Source organism: Sebastes umbrosus, chromosome 3 (genome assembly GCF_015220745.1).
Source record: "Sebastes umbrosus isolate fSebUmb1 chromosome 3, fSebUmb1.pri, whole genome shotgun sequence".
Classification (NCBI taxonomy): domain Eukaryota; kingdom Metazoa; phylum Chordata; class Actinopteri; order Perciformes; family Sebastidae; genus Sebastes; species Sebastes umbrosus.
In genome coordinates, this window is record NC_051271.1 from 25,217,703 (window position 1) to 25,236,296 (window position 18,594).

Sequence of the window (18,594 nt, forward strand, 5' to 3'; positions counted from 1 at the left end):
GTGACAGTATCGAATAGGGAGATAGGTGTATCATCCCAGCCCTACTGACTACATATTATAAGTGTAACTAACTATAACTCAATGCTAACGCTATAACAACAACAATATAATAACATACAACACTGAACCAACTGGGTTTGTTTACAGTCAGTGTTAACAAAGTCAATACTCAATATGAACTATCGCTTGCTACTCTGACTTTGCTTGTCATTTAGTCACTTCACCCACAGCATTGCTACCACATTTATTGACCAGAATTAACATAGCTTTAATTAAAAAAAAAAAAAAACTGATAGTGTTGGTAGTGTTCTGATAATACAAACTGAAATCCAGTCTTGATATTTGTTTCATATGACTCAGACTTTAATTTAATTGCATATGAAAGTATCAAAACATTATTAAAAGCCATCTATTGGGAAGAATTTCTATAAAATCTAAGGCTTATTTCTAGTGGTGTACTTTTTTTAAAATGTCTTATGCCTCTATTGGGATTTCATGCCACTAAAATACTAAAATATGTAATTCTAACGCTTTAAACATGGTGTAAAAAACACCAGGTGAGTATATATAACTGAAAGTGATTCACTTTGTGTATTAGTGATATGTAGACATTAACCAGGGACCTTAGTTTTGTGTTGCTCATCTCTAAAGCAGCAAAATTGAAACATATGAGCCTCATTGGAAATGTTAGAGGAGATGAACTAACCTCTCACTTCTTACTTAACCAAACATTAAGACAAACCGTGATAGGAAAAGGGAATGGAGATAAAACTAAGTCTTTGTTTATAACATTAATTTTGGTAATAGATATTCAATGTCAAAACATAGAAAGATTGTAATGGCAGTGTATGCTCACATACTTGAGTTCAGACTGCACTAAGCAGAGCTGCGAGTGAAACCTCATCCTTAGCAACCCCTACCAGTGTAATTAGGTCAGATGACTTGCATTCTACAGTGTTTTAAATCCCTCCCGTAAATATAGAGCCGAACCCGCTGCTCTGCAAACCTCATGACCTCTGACAACATTTTCACAACTCTGCATTCCAGCTGGCTGCGTAAACAACAAAGATGTTGGCTCGAAAACTCTTCAGGATATCCTAAAGATCATTATCAAATCTCAAACTGAGTTGCTATATGGGAACCTGAAGGTGCTAAATGCACAATTTGGAGCATTTTTATTGCCTCTGCACAGCTCTCAACATGGCGACAGCTGAGCCGGTGGCTAGCAGCTAATGGTGCTAACAGTGAAAACAACGGACACAGTGCTGACAGAGCTAACGGTGTTAACCTGGAGGGGGAACTGAAGGGTGGGTGCTAAGCTTCCGGGACAGCGTTATCAGCTGTAACCGTCATATGAGAGCAGTGCTGAGTGGCAGCCGTGAGCTAACCAGTGGGGCAAGCTCACATGCACAAACATGCACTAAAGCCGCGTTTCCACGTACGCATGGTACGGCTTTGCTCAACTTGACTCACTTTTGGTACCAGATCCTTTTCTCTATGCCGTGTTTACACTGCGAATAGCATAGGCAGGACTCTCAACTGATCACCATAGCGGCGGCGCATGAAACTGACGTGACACCATCTTCAACTGGACACTCGCTGAATCATTTCAATGGCAACCAAACAGAGGAACGTCTGCACTTCATCAATTGTACGGCGTAGTTTACAGATTAGTTTTGCGAGCTGCCATTTTTAAAAATCTGGGTCGAGTGAATTAAAAATTGCGGACGCTGTTGACGGTAGCTTGGCTATTTAAAAATTGGCGGATTTGTGCACGATAACTTGTGTCATGCTAGTGATGATTCCCTCTGACCAATCAGTGCTCTGCAGTGTTTTAACTCCAAGAACTCCAAGGTGGTACCAGGAATGGAGCGGTTCTATTGGTTCCATCCACAACTTTTGCAAATGGAAACACAAAAATAACTGTTCTAATGTGTAACGAGCTAAACTGAACTTGGTGGAAACGTGCCATAGAGCGACTTCATTCTCTGCTCAGGTAGACATTACTCCTCTATACCTTTACATAGAAAATAGCTGTTTGATGCTATATTAATGCTCTGGATATCGTATAGAGCACCTTTAATCATACATGCTACACCTTTGACCTAAGTGTTATGGGTCCAGCTATCAAGACACAGCCTGAACAGTTCTGTCGAACACAACAAGAGAATTCTTTATGCACACACATTTGCCTGATTTAAGGCAGTGTTTAATTCTTCCTTAAAACATCTGTGTAGACATTATGAATTACGACAGTTCATGGCATATGGCTAGCATATGAACTGACTCCACTGGGGAGAGTTTTTGGGGAAAAGTTTAGGGGGAGGACTGTTAAGTCTGGAAGGTCAGAACACACCATGTCATGAAGCACAATGTGAAGTGAAGTGCTAGTAGCATGTGTTGTTACTGACTGCTGTTACTATAGGACAGATGTTAACTCATGTTCTGCATCTCAATGAGTCTCTCAGTAAGGCACGTCACACTTGGGATTTATGTCACATGGCACGTTCATGCAGTGCGTACAATGCACCTCACATGGTTGCTCGTGCCTTCTCTCTCTTTCTTTCTATCGGTCTGAACATATGACACTCCACCCTGGCTAAGAAACAAAAGCCCCCTGTGTCTGAAGTCACTTTTATAATCCTCCAAATGTACATGCTAGCCAGATCACTGTTAAGTTTTCGTCGGGCTGCTTAGATCTTGTTGCTAGTCTGTCATGTGAGCAATTTGTGGGATCTACAGAGAGAGGAAATATCTAAACAAATTAAACATGAAAGTGAAATCCTGACCACAAACCCAGATGAAAGTAGACCACACACACTGGTCAACGCTCTGACTGTATCTCGCCATTCCCTCATTTGTCAAATCAGAGCAACACGTGTTTTTCTTTTCCCTTAAAGGAACAGTGTGTAACATTTCGGGGATTTATAAGCAGAAATGGAATATGATATTCATAAGGATGTTTTCATTAGTGTATAATCACCTAAAACTAAGAATAGTTTTCATTAACTTACAATGAGCCCTTCATATCTACATAGGGAGCGGGTCCTCTTCACGGAGTCCGCCATGTGTCTACAGTAGCCCAGAACGGACAAACCAAACACTAGCTTTAGTTCGAGTCTTCCACATTTTTATGTTACCTGAAGGCCACCGTAGTTCTCCGACACACTTGTGAAACTGCGTTTACGTGAGCAGCAGAGTGCAAAACCGTGGTACCACCAGCCGGCGTCTGACTTCCGTAGTTCCTGAAGTAGTGTTATTATGGTGAGGATGGCCTCTGAGCGAGGCGAACTGCGTTATCCCGGTTTTGCACTCGGCAGCTCACGTTACCGCAGTCTTGGAAAGGGAGGAGTGAGTGGAGGGGTACTCAGTTGGTTGCAATCTGCAACCACACCACTAGATGTCGCCAAATCCTACACACTGTACCTTTAAAGGAATAGTTTGACATTTTGGAAAATGCTCTTGTTTGCTAACATGCTTGAGCATTGAGATTGACACCCATCTCATGCCTGAACCATAAATATAAAGCTACTCCAGAAAGTCACTGCTCTTGGCCAAGAAATAGTTTGGCACATTACCTCCCGTAAAACCTTGTAATTTTTATGCTTTGTTTTTTGTTAGGATTAAACTAATGAGATATATTGCGTTAATTAGTGAGATTTAGCACCCGATTCGACTGTTATCAGGCCATGAAATAGGCGTTATCGCTCGCTATATGCATCAGAGATGTTGGTCATTAGGGCCTACTACGCCTACTACGTTGTAAAAGTGAAAGCGAAACATAAAAGCAACACGTTCTAAAACCTAAAACTGAATGAAACGTAACGTTTTGAACACAAAAAAAGAGCTTCTTTAGGTTTAGGCAACAAATCCACTTAGTTAAGTTTAGGGAAAAAGACTGTGTCTTGAATTAAAATAACAATTATAACGGCGGTTTGCTCCTGTTATAATTACTATGGTCACTGGAGGTCGCTGTCATCTTCTTTTATTCCTTCATGTGAATAGATGATAAAACTTACTAGTGGGTGTAGCAGGGCCCTACTGACCCACTTTTATGATGTATACCCACTGATAACGCCCCATTTAGGTTCTTGGCTAGCTTTTTCCACCTGTTTCCAGTCTTTGTGCTAAGCTAAGCTAACCTAAATAATAATAGAAATGTCAAACTATTCCTTTAACACTACAAGACAATCTGAAATGTTAGGGTTCTTTGTTTTAGATGGTTGTGCACCAACTTTTATTCCCTAAAGGTTGATCCATCTGTCTCATGTTTGGGGCGTAGACAGCTTCTGTTTTAGATTAAGATGTGGCGATCTTTTGTATTGGTCACTGAAGGGTTGTAGACACATGTGAAGGTTATTACCAGGAATGTAAAAGCTTGAGGTTCTGAGTCTGTGATGTGACTCATGTTGCTTCCATTAATGACAACAAAGGACGCTGCGTGAGGAGGGAAACTGACTTAGCATTGTACAACCTCAGGACTATTTTTTTCTGTCAGGTGGAGGAGTGCAGTTTCCTGTTGATGCACTCTGTGGCCTAATCACTACACTGTGACGTAAAGATGGTTGCATCACATGACAGCCTGAAGCAACAGCTCTGTTTTTCCTTCCCTCTGCCTTCATGGTTGACCAAAAACAGTCCAGCTCTGCAGGTACAATCAGTTTTTCTGAGAAACTGAATGCTGATGAACAAATGATTCACTCTTTCAATTCAATATGAAATGAAAATCTTACATGTCAATGGGATGCAGTTACATTTATCTAGCCGTCCATCTTTTCCAATGTGTTTGGGGATTTTTAGTGATGTATGCATGCAAATACAAGTACATGCTACTTGGTATCTTGATTTTCTGCTTTGAATCTGGAGACAAGATTAATAGATTACAGCAGGAACGCCGAGGATATACACTTCTGTTTGTAATTTCTTCCCTGGAGAGCCTCCTCCCCCTCCTTAAGAAGAAGGGATCTGTACAATCTACATTGTTCTTTATGTCTAACGCAAGACAGATGTGGCCGACTTGTGGAGATTCCCACTGCAGTCTCTGTGCTTCCACAGTGTTTTGTCTCACTGCTTTCTCTTCTCTTACTGTATTGTGACATATCTTAGGTTAATTTGCACTACTTAGTATTACTTTATTTAATTTCTTTGTTTTCCATTCATTCCATTAACAGTGGAGGACCCAGGAAACCAGCAATGTCTCATTAGTATCAGTTTGAGTGAAGTTTTGGGAATATGGATTAAAGCTACAGTTGTTAATCTTCTTCAAAAAATGTTTTTATTATATTTGATGAAATTCTCATTATATCCCGACAGCGATCAATAAATCAAACACTGTGACGAACAAAGAAAAAGTCTGGTATCTGTGGCTGTTACAGGACTGTAATAAGCCCCTCCAATCTTTTCATTCATCCCAAATGTAATGATTGAATAGCTTACTGCCTGTCTAACTACCTACCTGCATTGAGCGTCACCGGGGCTTCTACTAGCTGAGTACTAACAATAGCCATGTTTGTTGTTTATGTTCATAATGATAATTTTGGGGGAGTGACTTTGGAAGCCTGAATGGACGGACTGTCAGTGTTGTAGACTTGGCGACTTTCTCTCTAGATTTAGGGACTTTTGAAACTAGTGCTGCTAGCTACTTTCATTGAAAAAGAGTTGGCATTGGTTGGGTTTTTTGGTTGGATCATTTTTTTTAAATATAGCATATTCTTGCAGGTTTCTTAAGATTACCAACCCCAGCTTTAACTATGCAGTGACTGGTGAAATCATTATAATAATGCTATGGTTGTAACGTGTACCACAAGTTGTTGGGGAAAGCCTCAATTCTAGAGTACAATTTTTATTAGGTTATGTGAGCGTACACACGATCTTAAAGGAAATATATATCCATTTTTTTCTATTCATCTTTCCGCTAAGGCAGCTGAATCTACAGAAATTCAGTTTTGAGAATTCTTACTTTTGATCAGCCACAACAAGATAAATTGGTGATTGTTGATATGGATAGCTGACTGCTGGAACGCTGGGGTTTCAATGTGGGATCTGCACCTTTTCCTGTAAAGACTTTACAATAATTATGTTACCATAAACTTTATTATATTTGTCATATACATACAAGTACATACACGATATTTCACCTATTCATTTAACCCATCCTTTGAAGCAGTGGGCTGCTGTGAAGCAGGGGAGCAACTTGAGGTTCAGTGTCTCACTCAAGGACACTTCGACATGCAGACAGGGGATCAAACCGCCAACTTTGCGGTTAAAAGACGACCACTCAACAACTTCTCAGTGACAGTTTAGCTGGAGAGTGAAGCTGAAATAGTCAAATAGAAGACAAACTGGAAAAATGCCTTGTACATCAGGGCAATAATAAGAAGTGCAGTCCTTCTTTGGTTAACTGGTGGAGCTCCCTCAAGGTAAAAAGATAAACTGAGAGAGGGGAAAGATTAACTGGCACCATAATAATTTGCCATATCCAAGGGCTCACAGCCATAATTAAGATCAATGTCAAAACTAATCCAAGATTGTTTGATAGTATTGTACAGGGTTCAGTGGGCTCAGGAAGCAGTGGACAAGACACATCAAATACATTTACTCGTACAGATCCACAAGGTCTGAGGAATATACATGTCAGTGATTTATGGCAGCCTATTAAGGCTAGACCGGTTTTGTTGCGTCTACTTTTCAAGGGCGAGGCTGCACTGGCTGAACTGTTGACAGTTTTAAGTTGACTCAGTCTATATTGTGGATCCAAAGCTCTTGCACTAATGGACAAAAATCCTTCAGTATATTCCTCTTGTGGTTTCTTTTATAAATAAATAAGGCAGTTCAAGTTGTTGATACAAACTGAATATGATTGAGTTTGAGAATATCGCATGTATTAGTGCTTTAATGCTTATGGTGCTGAATGTCTGAGTAATACCTCGTGAGTCAGTAACTATGAAGGAGGTTTTGAGCGTTATATTAACTGGAAAGGTGACAGAAAAGTTCTTTATGATGACATTGGTATGAACAATTCAACAACCTTTGTTGTCGGGGATAAACCCCGCCTCTGTACGTTTCTGATACAACTTGTTTCGCAGGTATTCTGGGAAAACAGTCAAAGCACTCACACCCAAAACATCCTGCTGGTATATTACACATTATCTACTTAAATCAGTCTGATCTGCTCTGCATTTTAGCATTTTTCTGAAAATGTTGCTTAAATTTGCTTAACAATAATAATAAATACATTATTTTTACACAAGAATATGATAATTTGGCTAGCACTGAAACCCCCCCACACAACTGCTGATACAGGCAACAGTGTCATAGATCAAATCTGTAAACCATTAGCCTTCCCTCCAAAACCTTTTCAGTGACACAGTGCCTTGCGTGCAAGTGTAGTGTAGACCGTTTCACAGAAGAAGTAAATCCTGATAGTAAACAGCAGTTAAATATTAGCTTAGGTCTGACTTCATAAACCTGTTAGTCTTCATTTTCCCTGTTTAACCAGCACAACCCGAGAAGAAACTAAGAAGCACAATGTGCAAAGCTTACACACAGTCTAAACCTTTTTCTGTGGCTTCAAGCTGCATCACATGGAGACTCTAATTAAGAAATGGGCTTCTGAACATACGACCCCACCAACCCGACCCCTCACACTGCTGCTGCTCCTTCCAACCAGCCTGTCCCCTTTCTCCCCTCCAACGCTTTGTCTATGCAACAGTCAATATATCTGACTAACTTGATGAACTGTGCGCAGAGCAAAGTTAATTTCTCTCAGAGTGCATGGTAGCCATGGCGACCATCTTATGAGCGCTCCAAAGCCCATCTGGTCTAAACATTACCCCGGCACGGCTGACTGCAGAATAGGCTGCTTTGCCGCGGTGTGCACATGTGCTTTACGCATTGATCCCGCCAGTAAATCAATAGCGCCACATATTCAGAAGCCTACATTTGCATTTGTGCGGATCAACACCTTTAAATGTGCCTTTTTAGAAATGTTTTGAGCTTGAAACATTTCTGCCTCACATTTCTTTCTGAATTAAGGTTGCACTATTTAAAATCTAATATGTGTTATCTTAAGCCTTTTTAGAGCCTCACCAATAAAGATGTTGCTCTTAGTTGAACCGGTAAGACGAGGAATACTTTTATGCTGACCTTTTCCCTCCTCATTCATCCTCCCATCCACTACAATCTGGCATTAAATGGAAAACTGGTACACAAAGCCAAGTGATGAACAAACACTGATTCCCATGTTGTCCTCTAGCCTGCGAGTCTTGGCATGTGATAAGCTCACAGGCACATTTATTTAGCAAATATTTCCTCATGATCCAAATCCAAACCAGCTTCCAATTAAACAGGAAGCGGAGGTGAACAGTAAACAGAGCAGAGGGAAACATTATTATAGGAGGGAAATTAAAACATGGCAATGGAGGAATTCTAAATGGGCAGATTTATGGAAGACTGAGCTTCAGATGGTGGTTTATTGTGAACAAAAAGCAAGGTACGTTTGGCAATCTCCACTTTCTTTCTTCTTCTATTCATCAAACGTGAAGCCAAAAATACATTATAGTAGTGCCCAGAATAACTTTGAATAAAGCATATTTGCTCTGTCTCATTTGTCATCTGGAAAGCGAATGTGGTGATATTCTTTCCCTCATTGGTTTCTAAGCAGCCTGACCTAAACCGCTGTTGCTAAGCTCCCTCTTTCCCTCCACCGAGTGGGAGGCACGTGACTCATTGAATAGGAATCACAAATCCTTCTGAGTGAGTGAGGGATATTTTCTGTGATTCATGGCTTCAGTGTAAGAATGTATAAACTCTTTTGACACCTCAGCAATTCATAAAGGAGGGATGGTGATTTTAAATAGTAATTATTGAGTTCATGGTCTGTGTATTGTTTTAGTATTTGCTTAAAGACTAAATATGTATGAGCTTCAGGAATCATCAATCATGTTCTGCCACACTGTTTTACTACACAGGAACTGTATTTGTACCCACCACATGTGTAAGACTCTTATTTTGGTAGGGAGTCCCTATCCATTCACACCCATAGCTAAAATCAGTCTTTGAAACTTTCCCAATATAAATACATATATGGACGTAAACCGGTCGGATTGTCACGGAGCACCACCAGCTGCTGCACTCGTACATTCCACTTAGGAAACCTAATATTGAGCGCGAGCCACTCGAAGCCCTCAGAAGTAGTTAGTGATGTCATTCAGAGCCTTTGGTAGGGGTTACGCTTCTAAATGACATTCAGGACCAGCTGTCTGTCTTTGCGCTCCTTGCGCAGACAACAGGGGGCCATGGGGCCTAACCTTTTCAATGACAGCTCATCGCAGCAAAACCGTCCATATCTGACAGCCATTTTAGAAGAGGGTTAACAGCCATCAGAAGCAGTTGTTTAGATCGCGGCGAACACCATTGAGATTGCGGAGCTTTGTTGATCCCGACAACAGGAACATTAGTTATGGAAACTGTTCTACTTAAGCCAATGTTTTTTGACAAGCTCTATATGAAAAGTGTCTCCTCTTCTGGTCCTTTTTTTTCCCTCAATGAACTTTTCAGGATTAGACCTGTGACGAAGCCTCGTCATCGTCACAGATTTGATTTAACTGGAACTGACTGACCTCTTTACATTTTGACAGGAGAGAGTCTTAAGGGTAAGATCCTAGCATGAGGTTAGGTCACTTTTCAAGATCTGTTAAGGCATATTGACAGCCTGTGTGCAGGTTTGCTTCTTCTCCACGCATTTGTTACGCCTACGCTTGAAAAGCGACATCTCGGCGGGTAAGGAGGCATCTTTCACTCTCCGATATGGAAACACCAACGCATTTGTCTGCATATTTTCCTGTTGACTGATAATAAACAATCTTTTTTACCCTCGCTTTCAAGAGTTCTAGCTTTAGCGCAACTTAATTTGTTCAGAAAAGATGATTTTTTTTTGTATGAAACTTTGGAAATATTGCCATTTTGTTTTCATGACCCAAAGCTGCAACTGTAAAGGGAGTTTATAAAATCATCAGAAAAGTTTACAGCCAGTTTAATCTTCGGACCTTCACCTGTGCAGGAGCAATGCGCTGTCAGAGCAGCATCAACATAAGAAAAGGCCTGCTCTCAGCTTCGCCATGTTCCTCGAGCACAGACGCTGCTGTGACTGGAGCTCTTAATTTCCTTTTTTTATCCTTAACTTCTTGTAGCGGAACCGGCGAAAAACAGCATTCAAGGAGATTGTCCAAGCGTAGTAGAGGCGGCCCGGCGAGAGGCGGGAAGGGATGCTATTGGCTCTGGGGGCGATTGCGTAACATCTCACTCGCCTCTCTCTGTGTGCGGAATGCCAGGATAGTGTTTGTAAACAGAGCGGCCATGTGCGTGTGCTCACGTGGAGGAAGCTTTTGAGTCGCTGCCCTCGCTGTCTCACCCCCGAGGTAAACCCTGACATCGATACATGCTCACAGAGCCAGCAACACTCCCTCCGGCCCCGTGCCACTCAAACAGAGCCTTATCACTCACACTCCATAATTACGCCTCGGCCCGGCAAACAACGCACGGCCTCGTGGAAAAAGAAGGCCACGAGTCATAGTCCGGATTCACAGTGGATCCGGTGTGGCAATTACGTTTTGTATCTCAGACTCATAAAAACGTAATTACTATTACACACTTCCAGTGATGACCAATAAATCAGTTGCAGGCCATAATCACATCACCGTCTCTAACAAGGTAGCGCCTTCATGAGATGGAAAGCAAAAATTCTTGTTGGGGTTTGGGGTGGATCTGGAGTGGCAATTATTGATATTTTTTGTGATTTGGCTTCAGTTCATTCTTTTGATTTATTCTCAGAGCACATAACTCCCTCGAACCCACGATGTTTTGCAGACATAGAGAAGTGATTCACAAGTCAGAAAACCTTTTGATACACTCAGCAGGCTTCAGATAAATCCAATAAATGGTAAAACCCACACAGATATCATGCTAAATAAAGTGGCACATGGCATGCAGTTCTCTATCAAAACTCCACAGGAATGTCTGAGCTTATTCAACATTATCCTGCAGGTCCTAATTTGCTTCCATCAACGACAAAATTCTCCCTGCTCTTGCACTTTCTGTGGCAAATTCTGTTTAAAAACGTGCATAAATGAGGGACTACATTATGGCACTGAGATTCCATTGCAGAAACACTTGATTTTGCTGCTTCTCTCTTGCTCTCCACAGAAAAACAACCCCCCCAATAGCAGACAAGAGGGAAATCAATATTGCAGAAATCAATACAACACTCAGAATCTCGCCATTTTGTCTCAGGAAAACAGTCCATGCTACAGTATGACTGACTAGCCAGCAGGTAGTGCAGTATAAAATGTCTAACCTGCCACTGGGCCTGCTCCTCTGTGTCATTTGTGCAACAGCCCCTGGGTGGAAATACGATGCATGGGCTGGACAGAGCGGGGTCAGAGGTGAGGGCTTGGGTAAGGGCTTGGGTATTGAAGTGGACAGCATTGTTGTGCAACGCTATGGCAACTGGACATTCTTCCCAAAGGTGATATTGTCTTTGCCTCTGGGAGTGACATAAAGGGGACTTACGGCCACGACGAAGGAGCAATCCAACCGCACGGCTTTATCTGTAGGTGTGGACTGATGAGAGAAGCTATGTGCATGTGATTGATCTATATGGCCCTTCCCCCACTCAGCCCCCCCCCCCCCCCCCCCCCCCTACAGGCCCATTAATGTTCTGGTGCCTTTTCAACAGCAGCCACGCAAGAGGCTCATGGAAACACCTCCAGTAAGATTGTGTGCTTATATTTCTTAATTTTAGAACGTGGGCATTGTTATTCAGGTCAGGATTAGCATTTGTAAATCCTGTGAACAGTGCAGCCGAACACAAAGGGGAACACAAATTGTACAACCACACCGTGACAACCATTAATAATGTGCTTTCAGTAGCAAGCAGAGAACTGGGTTAGATGCAGTCCATCCAAACTATATAGCAGATATAGTGATGTTTAATGTGCTAAGGGAATAGTGAGAAATAAAAATAGACCACTTGATACACAAGATACAGAACTACTTAGGTTGAGCTGTTCATTTTTCTATTTTTTTTTCTCTAGTTAGCTAAATAGAAACAAAAAAATCCAACTGGTATGACCTAATCTAGTCTTTCACATGGAACATTATCCACAGTGTCTCCACATCGTGAACCGGGCAATGGGATCTGTACACACACACACACAAAAGCGTGGACCACCTGATCTCATGCAGTCACAACATACTTCATGAGTACTATGGAGAAACACCCCTGCTTGAGCACTCGTGTTGACACGGCGCAGTCAATGACCATGCTAGCCATATCAAAACACAGCCATGCCGTTGCGTCAGAGGGGTACACCGCCATTGTTGGTTCAAAAGTTTCCTGACAGCTCACGAGGACTAAATATGGGATCCACAACAAGCAGATCATGTTTAGTAGAGAGTGTGTGTACTGTAATGTCAGGGCCGCGTACGCAACCACAGAAATGCAGCATGTAAACACAAACATTTTAAAACAAATGCGTAATTCAGAAGGGGAAAGGGAGCGTTTGGCTGTGATAGAATAATGTCCCTCTTTGTCTGCCATCATCAGCTGTTCACATAAAAGATTGGTGATTGTCTTTTAGTCATTGGACAAGCAGCTGACTTTATTTTGACTTCTTCACCTTCTCTATAACCCCTTTTTATCCGCATATTTCACTTAATGTCACCGTTAACTTTCAGCTTTAAGTTCAGAAAGCGGGAAACTTCCGCAATCTGAATTCCTGCATTGCTCCTCCAGACGGCTTCCACCGTTAAATTACGACGGACAATTTAAGGTCAGTCATTATTCTCCACCTTGCAGGCACGCCTTTACGCTGCTTTTTACCTGAGGCCATACTGTGGTTACATTACAACTGTAGTCAGTAGAATACACAAACCCAATACACAAACCTAGGGGAGATCAGTTATAATCTAATGGGCCATTCAGATGTTAATCTTACTAGTAAACACTTAGTGAATTCAGCAACAACAAAAAAACTAACAACCAATTAGCTATTTGAGATAAGACCTGATGTCCTGCTGAATTTACATGTTGTTATCATGTATTTAACTGGTGTGTTTCTAAAAAATGTGCATAGTAACACAAAACCCTCAAAACTGTCAGGGTATGCAGGCGTTTACCTCACTGCTATCACTCCATTATTGTAGTTTACCTCTCTATCTGTGCAGGTATTAGGGTCACCGTGATTACAGATCACACATAGAAAAACCCAGATACATTCCTCTTTGTATCTTCAATAATCTATTTGTCAATAATAGCTCCACTGCAGTCTAACTGTTGTGACCTTTAACTGCTTATGCTCCATTAAAAACATTCAATCCAGTCAACTATTGGTTTGGTTTCTCAAAGAAGTTGACTAAACTTCTAGGACGTTTGTTCCTGTTTTCTGGCAACAATCCCCTGTTTAGCCTCTAGTTAAATAAAGAAACCCACTCCAGAATGACCATTCTTGTTCCCCCAGTTAATGGTGCAGTAGGATTGAGTTTCATTTCCCTCAGAGCTTTCTGACCTTGTCTGCCTTCACTACACTCTGCCACTACAATTCTCTTCTCTTTTTGCTTCTCCTTGGGATTTGGCTTTGTGTCTGTGTCTTGTCATTCAGCGGTGAAAGCAATGAAAGCTGATTAACAGAGATACACAGAGCCAGAAGCTATTGCAGCTCTACTGCTGTGCAGACACACTTACTGCTGGACACGTCCAGGTTGGACTTTTACTCTTCTACATATATACAGTCTCCCTCCTTGAAGAGCACAAACAAACACATACACAGCCACAGATGTGAAAATGAGAAGCTCCAGGGGGTATCACTGCCTGCATCTTAACCTATTTAGGAAAAATATCATAATTGTGTAATAGCTAATAATTACACATAAATGTTAAAAAATATGTTTCAAACACACTCATACAAAAACACACATATTACACAATCAAACACACCTTTAAAAAAACATGTGCCTCATTTAAAAAAGCAAGGTTGAAATGTTGAGGAAAAGAAAGAGAGCATTATGCAGCCATTTAAATTATGCTTAAAGAAAAACTCCTGAACAAGCACACACCATTTCCTATGATGCGTTCAAAAGCAGCAAGAATGTGGAGTGAACACACAGGGAAACACAGAAGGTGCCTTTTCAGATTCAGCTGGCAGAAAAAAAAGAGAAAGAAAATCGTCAGCCATGTTGGAGTAGCTTTATCTAATATCCCCTCCTTATTATGTTGGCTCTTGCTTTTACGCTGGGGGACATTTGCTATCCCTCGCCTGATACAAAAGCCACCATAATGCACCCAGTGTTAAAGGGGAAGAGTGTAAGCAGAGTATTAACACACTAAGCAAATCCTCACCTCCTTTTTACGTCCCTCCACTTTGTAGAAATTCCAACAAACCGTCTGGATCTCCTCTTTAACAAATCCTAAAGGGCAGCCATCTTGCCTCCTTCTGTTCTTCTATGAAACAGACTATCCTCCACATCAATATTCATGGAAACCAGTCTGACGTCGGCTCTCATCATCAGGAGCCCGGGTGTCGCTGTTTTGCCGGCCCGAGAAGCACACTCATATGTGGCTCTGGCGTTTAAGGCAGCAGAGGCGCAGAGTAGACGAGATGTTGCTGTGGGTCAGAGGGGGGAGAGCCTTACTTTGCTGGCAAACTCAAATAATCACAAAATCACTTTCCTGCTGAGTCCTTCCCACACAAAGAGACAGGTTTTCTTTCCCTCCTCTGCTCCCTCCTCTTTTTTTTCTTCTTCCCTCAGCCGCACACAATAGTGAACACTATGATGGCTGCCCTGAAGCACTGGAGTGGATTCAGTGAGCAGGACAGGACTTTACCCCCAGTGCACTTTATGTTGAATATTGCACTGGCCTCAACTGTCTGAGTGAGGCAGAGCACAAGATGCCTCCACCCCCTTCCTTTAGTCAGACAGGAAGCCAAGTGACTCAGGGTTTTTCCCTCCCTTTTCACCCCGTCTATCTCGGCTTCCTTCTTTCATTTTCTTTCTTCCTCTGTCATTGGTTAAAGAAGTTCCCCTGTTGTGTAATCGCCCTCGTTTTTTGAGAGCATTACAGCAACAATCAGAGGTGGCCAGCTTGGAGTCCAACCAGTTGAGCAATGCACTCGTTTTCCAACGGCTGCGTCTTATTTTGGCACACCTCAGCCGGGTTGGCTGGCTCATTTTTAGAGTGTAAGACAACTCTTTAGTCTGCATACAGGCAGCATAACTTTGCTTCATGTGTCTGCCAAGACCCACCTCCTGTTGACACTGGCCACGTGGGCTTGGAAGAGATAGAGAGAGCAGTGTGAGGGGCTTTAAAAGAGCGATTTAAAAAAGACAAATTCGGCCCGGAAAGGTTGTTGGAATAACACAAGTAAAAACGTGTTATAACAGCGAATGTACTGAAACATCTGCTGTGGTTTTTGTTGTGGGTTTCTTACATCCTTATGCAGAGGATGTCTGAGGTTTAGTTTGCAAAGTGTGTTTGTTTTTGCGTGTTTAATTTTAAAGATCATAATGTCACAAACAGTTCCAGTGATGTCAGTAATACAATTTAAGAGAATGTTTTTAGTAAAAAAAAGTATGTAGTATTTTGAAGCAGTATTATGTTCAATGTGTGTGATTTCTTAAGATGTGGTCGCAGCATTAACCCCCCATTCCCTTTACTATTTACTAACAGGTGGGTCTTGTCTGAAAATAATCTGCCTTTAGCAGCAGTTCAGGTTTAAAGGGAGACCCCACCTCTTTCCCAGCAGCCCCTGCCTAGCTGCAGTGACATTTGTTGACTCAATAGTTTCAGGCTCAGAGCAGAAAAGGAGATTTGTTTTACACATGTGGGGGAGGGGAAGAGGCAGAGAGAGAGGAAGGAGGAGTCACTCTAGCTGCAACCCAGATCCTGTAAAAGACAAAATAGAGCCATTCACATTAGGTCTGTCTTCTTTCTGTACATAACCTAGTTGTTACTCAGGTGTAGCAGGTTGTCGAACTGCCTTTAAACCACATTAAACAGTTGCAATCAAGTCAAATCGGGTCATTGTTGCTGCAGAGAACAGTCCTCATTGATTTCCTCTTTAAACTGATCACAAAGGAGGAGATAGAGATTAAAAAACAGACAGCTTTGAGAGGATTATTGTGATAAAAAGCTGCAAATAAATATCAGAAATAAGTTGCTGATATCCTGAGTGTGCATGGACCACTACGGCATACAGCATTTGTTACGCATCCCACTGTTGTGTCAGGCTAAAATACTATAAATTGTAGTTAGTACAGTGTTGAAGTGACTGAACTGATATGAGAAACAGCTCTATTATTAAGGCTGAATATTTCTGGAGTTTCCAGTAGACTGCTGACAGCTGCGTGTTTATGCTTGTCTGATGGTAATCCTTGTTTGCATAGACCTAGGTAACGTGAACTGCAGCTAAAGTTAGAGAGCTTGTGACCACAAAATTTAAATCCCCAGATGAGTTGTGAAGATCCCAGAAGTGAATGAATGAAAAGCCCTTATTTCCCCCTCTCATCAACTGCCACCAACAAGGCAGTAAACTTACCGGTGCACCAATGAAGTGTCCCATAGTGATCACCGCTGCAGGGCCTTCAGTGGTTGTTTGGACTGGTTAACTTCCTCTCACCTCTCTGGCTCTGCTCCCTCAGGCCGCCGCTGTAAAACAAGAAAGTCAACTTGTAAATGACATTTAAAATACAACTGGTGTCCATATTGGATGTCTCTACATTCAGATAGCTGCATTAAGGCTCAAAGTTAGGGCTGTCAAAATTAACACGATAATAATGAGTTAACACAAATTTGTTTTAACGCCGCTAATTTCTTTAACGCATTTCCGCAACTTTTGATTTTTAATTAACCTCTTAAAAATCCGACGGGCCTCTTAATCCATTAGTACCAACCATGTCATACTGGCTTGTAAGCAAGGCGAAATAACGCTCCAAAGTTACGTACATTTTTTTTTTTTTTTTTTAAGATTATTTTTTTTGGGGGCATTTTTCAAGCCGTTATTTATAGGACAGTGGATAGTCTAGAAAAGGGGAGAGAGAGAGGGGGAGACATGCGGAAATGGCCACAGGTTGGATTCGAGCCCAGGCCACCGCGGTTAGGGCCATTTTCAAAGGGGTCCCTTGACCTCTGACCTCAAGATGTGTGAATGAAAATGAGTTCTATGGGTACCCACGAGTCTCCCCTTTACAGACATGCCCACTTTATGATAATCACATGCAGTTTGGGGCAAGTCATAGTCAAGTCAGCACACTGACACACTGACAGCTGTTGTTGCCTGTTGGGCTTGATTTTGCCATGTTATGATTTGCGCATATTCTTTTATGCTAAATGCAGTACCTGTGAGGGTTTCTGGACAATATTTGTCATTGTTTTGTGTTGTTAATTGATTTCCAATAATACATTTATTCATACATTTACATAAAGCAAACATATTTGCCCCCTCCAATGTTGATAAGAGTATTAAATACTTGACAAATCTCCCTTCAAGTTACATTTTAACACATAACAGATACAAAATGTGCAATTAATCGTGATTAATATTTGAAATCAATTGACAGCCCTACTCAAAGTACAGGTAGCTTTTGATATTCTCAGGCAAAGAGCTTGTATACTTTTTGTTCTCTGAATGAATTTATTTATTTGTTACTGTTTAAATGCACAGGGTTTGACTTGAAGCCACAGCACTCCCAAAGTTAGGCAGTTAGGTGTGTGTATTGCCAGCAGTCAGCCAGAAGATCTATCCCCCTGAAAGCTACTGTATCTCGTAAATCAGAGATTATCTCGTCATTCCTCTCACCTTGTCACATTTCAAAGGACTGGAGGCGTGTGCCGTCACCTCGTCTGTAAACACAGAGCCGTGGCCTCATGCTGACCCGGGGTCATCAAAATTCAGGCACACTTGCCACTTGACTGATTTCACACCTAAAGATGCCGATGAGCATTAGAGACTGTTTTTCTTGTGGGCTCAGCGCTCTTGTTGATTTACGCCAAACAAAACAAAGACAGGATCCTAAACTGGCTCCTCAGGTCAGAGATCCAGGCATCTGGTCTTAAGATCTGTGTCACTATAAGCCACGAGGTGGTTTATAGTCTGCCTCCCTGAACAGGCTACGTGTTGGCCATTTCATGAAGAACTGTGGTGAAGCACGAGTTCACATTATCAAGCTGGGTGGGGAAACCAGAGTGAAATGAGTCATTCTTTTCAACGTTTTTACATGCCATGTGTAGGAAATGTAACTCAGTAGTCAGAAAGTCTACTGGATGATGAAATTTACAGTTTCATGTGCAATTACCAGCATCTTATGGGTGCATGAGGCTGCACAAGTAGAAAAGATTAGAAATCTGAACTGAAAAACTGTCCTTTTGCAAACCTGAAATGTGAAATCCGTAAAGGAAATGTAAAGTTCTTTGTAACCTTAAGTTTTTTAGATTAATTAAGCACAATATTATAATCTGTATTTAAGGAACAGCTGCCTTTTCATCTCTAAATTTGAATGGAGATGCTGTGTTTTTCATGTAGAGCTCTATGATTGTTCTTG

The 18,594-nt window shown here is 41.6% G+C and overlaps 1 protein-coding gene across 2 annotated transcripts in view; it reads right to left on the minus strand.

Annotated features, from left to right (window-relative positions):
* Positions 1-18,594, minus strand: part of tet2 (tet methylcytosine dioxygenase 2) — a 191,137-nt gene that overhangs the window by 17,274 nt on the left and 155,269 nt on the right. Inside the window, exon 6 of one of the 2 annotated variants that reach the window (XM_037760876.1) lies at positions 16,593-16,702. The gene's annotated coding sequence lies outside the window, so the exon portion shown is untranslated. Of the gene's footprint in view, positions 1-14,395; positions 15,303-16,592; positions 16,703-18,594 lie in introns of those variants that run through there. The other variant, XM_037760869.1, reaches the window with a different exon arrangement.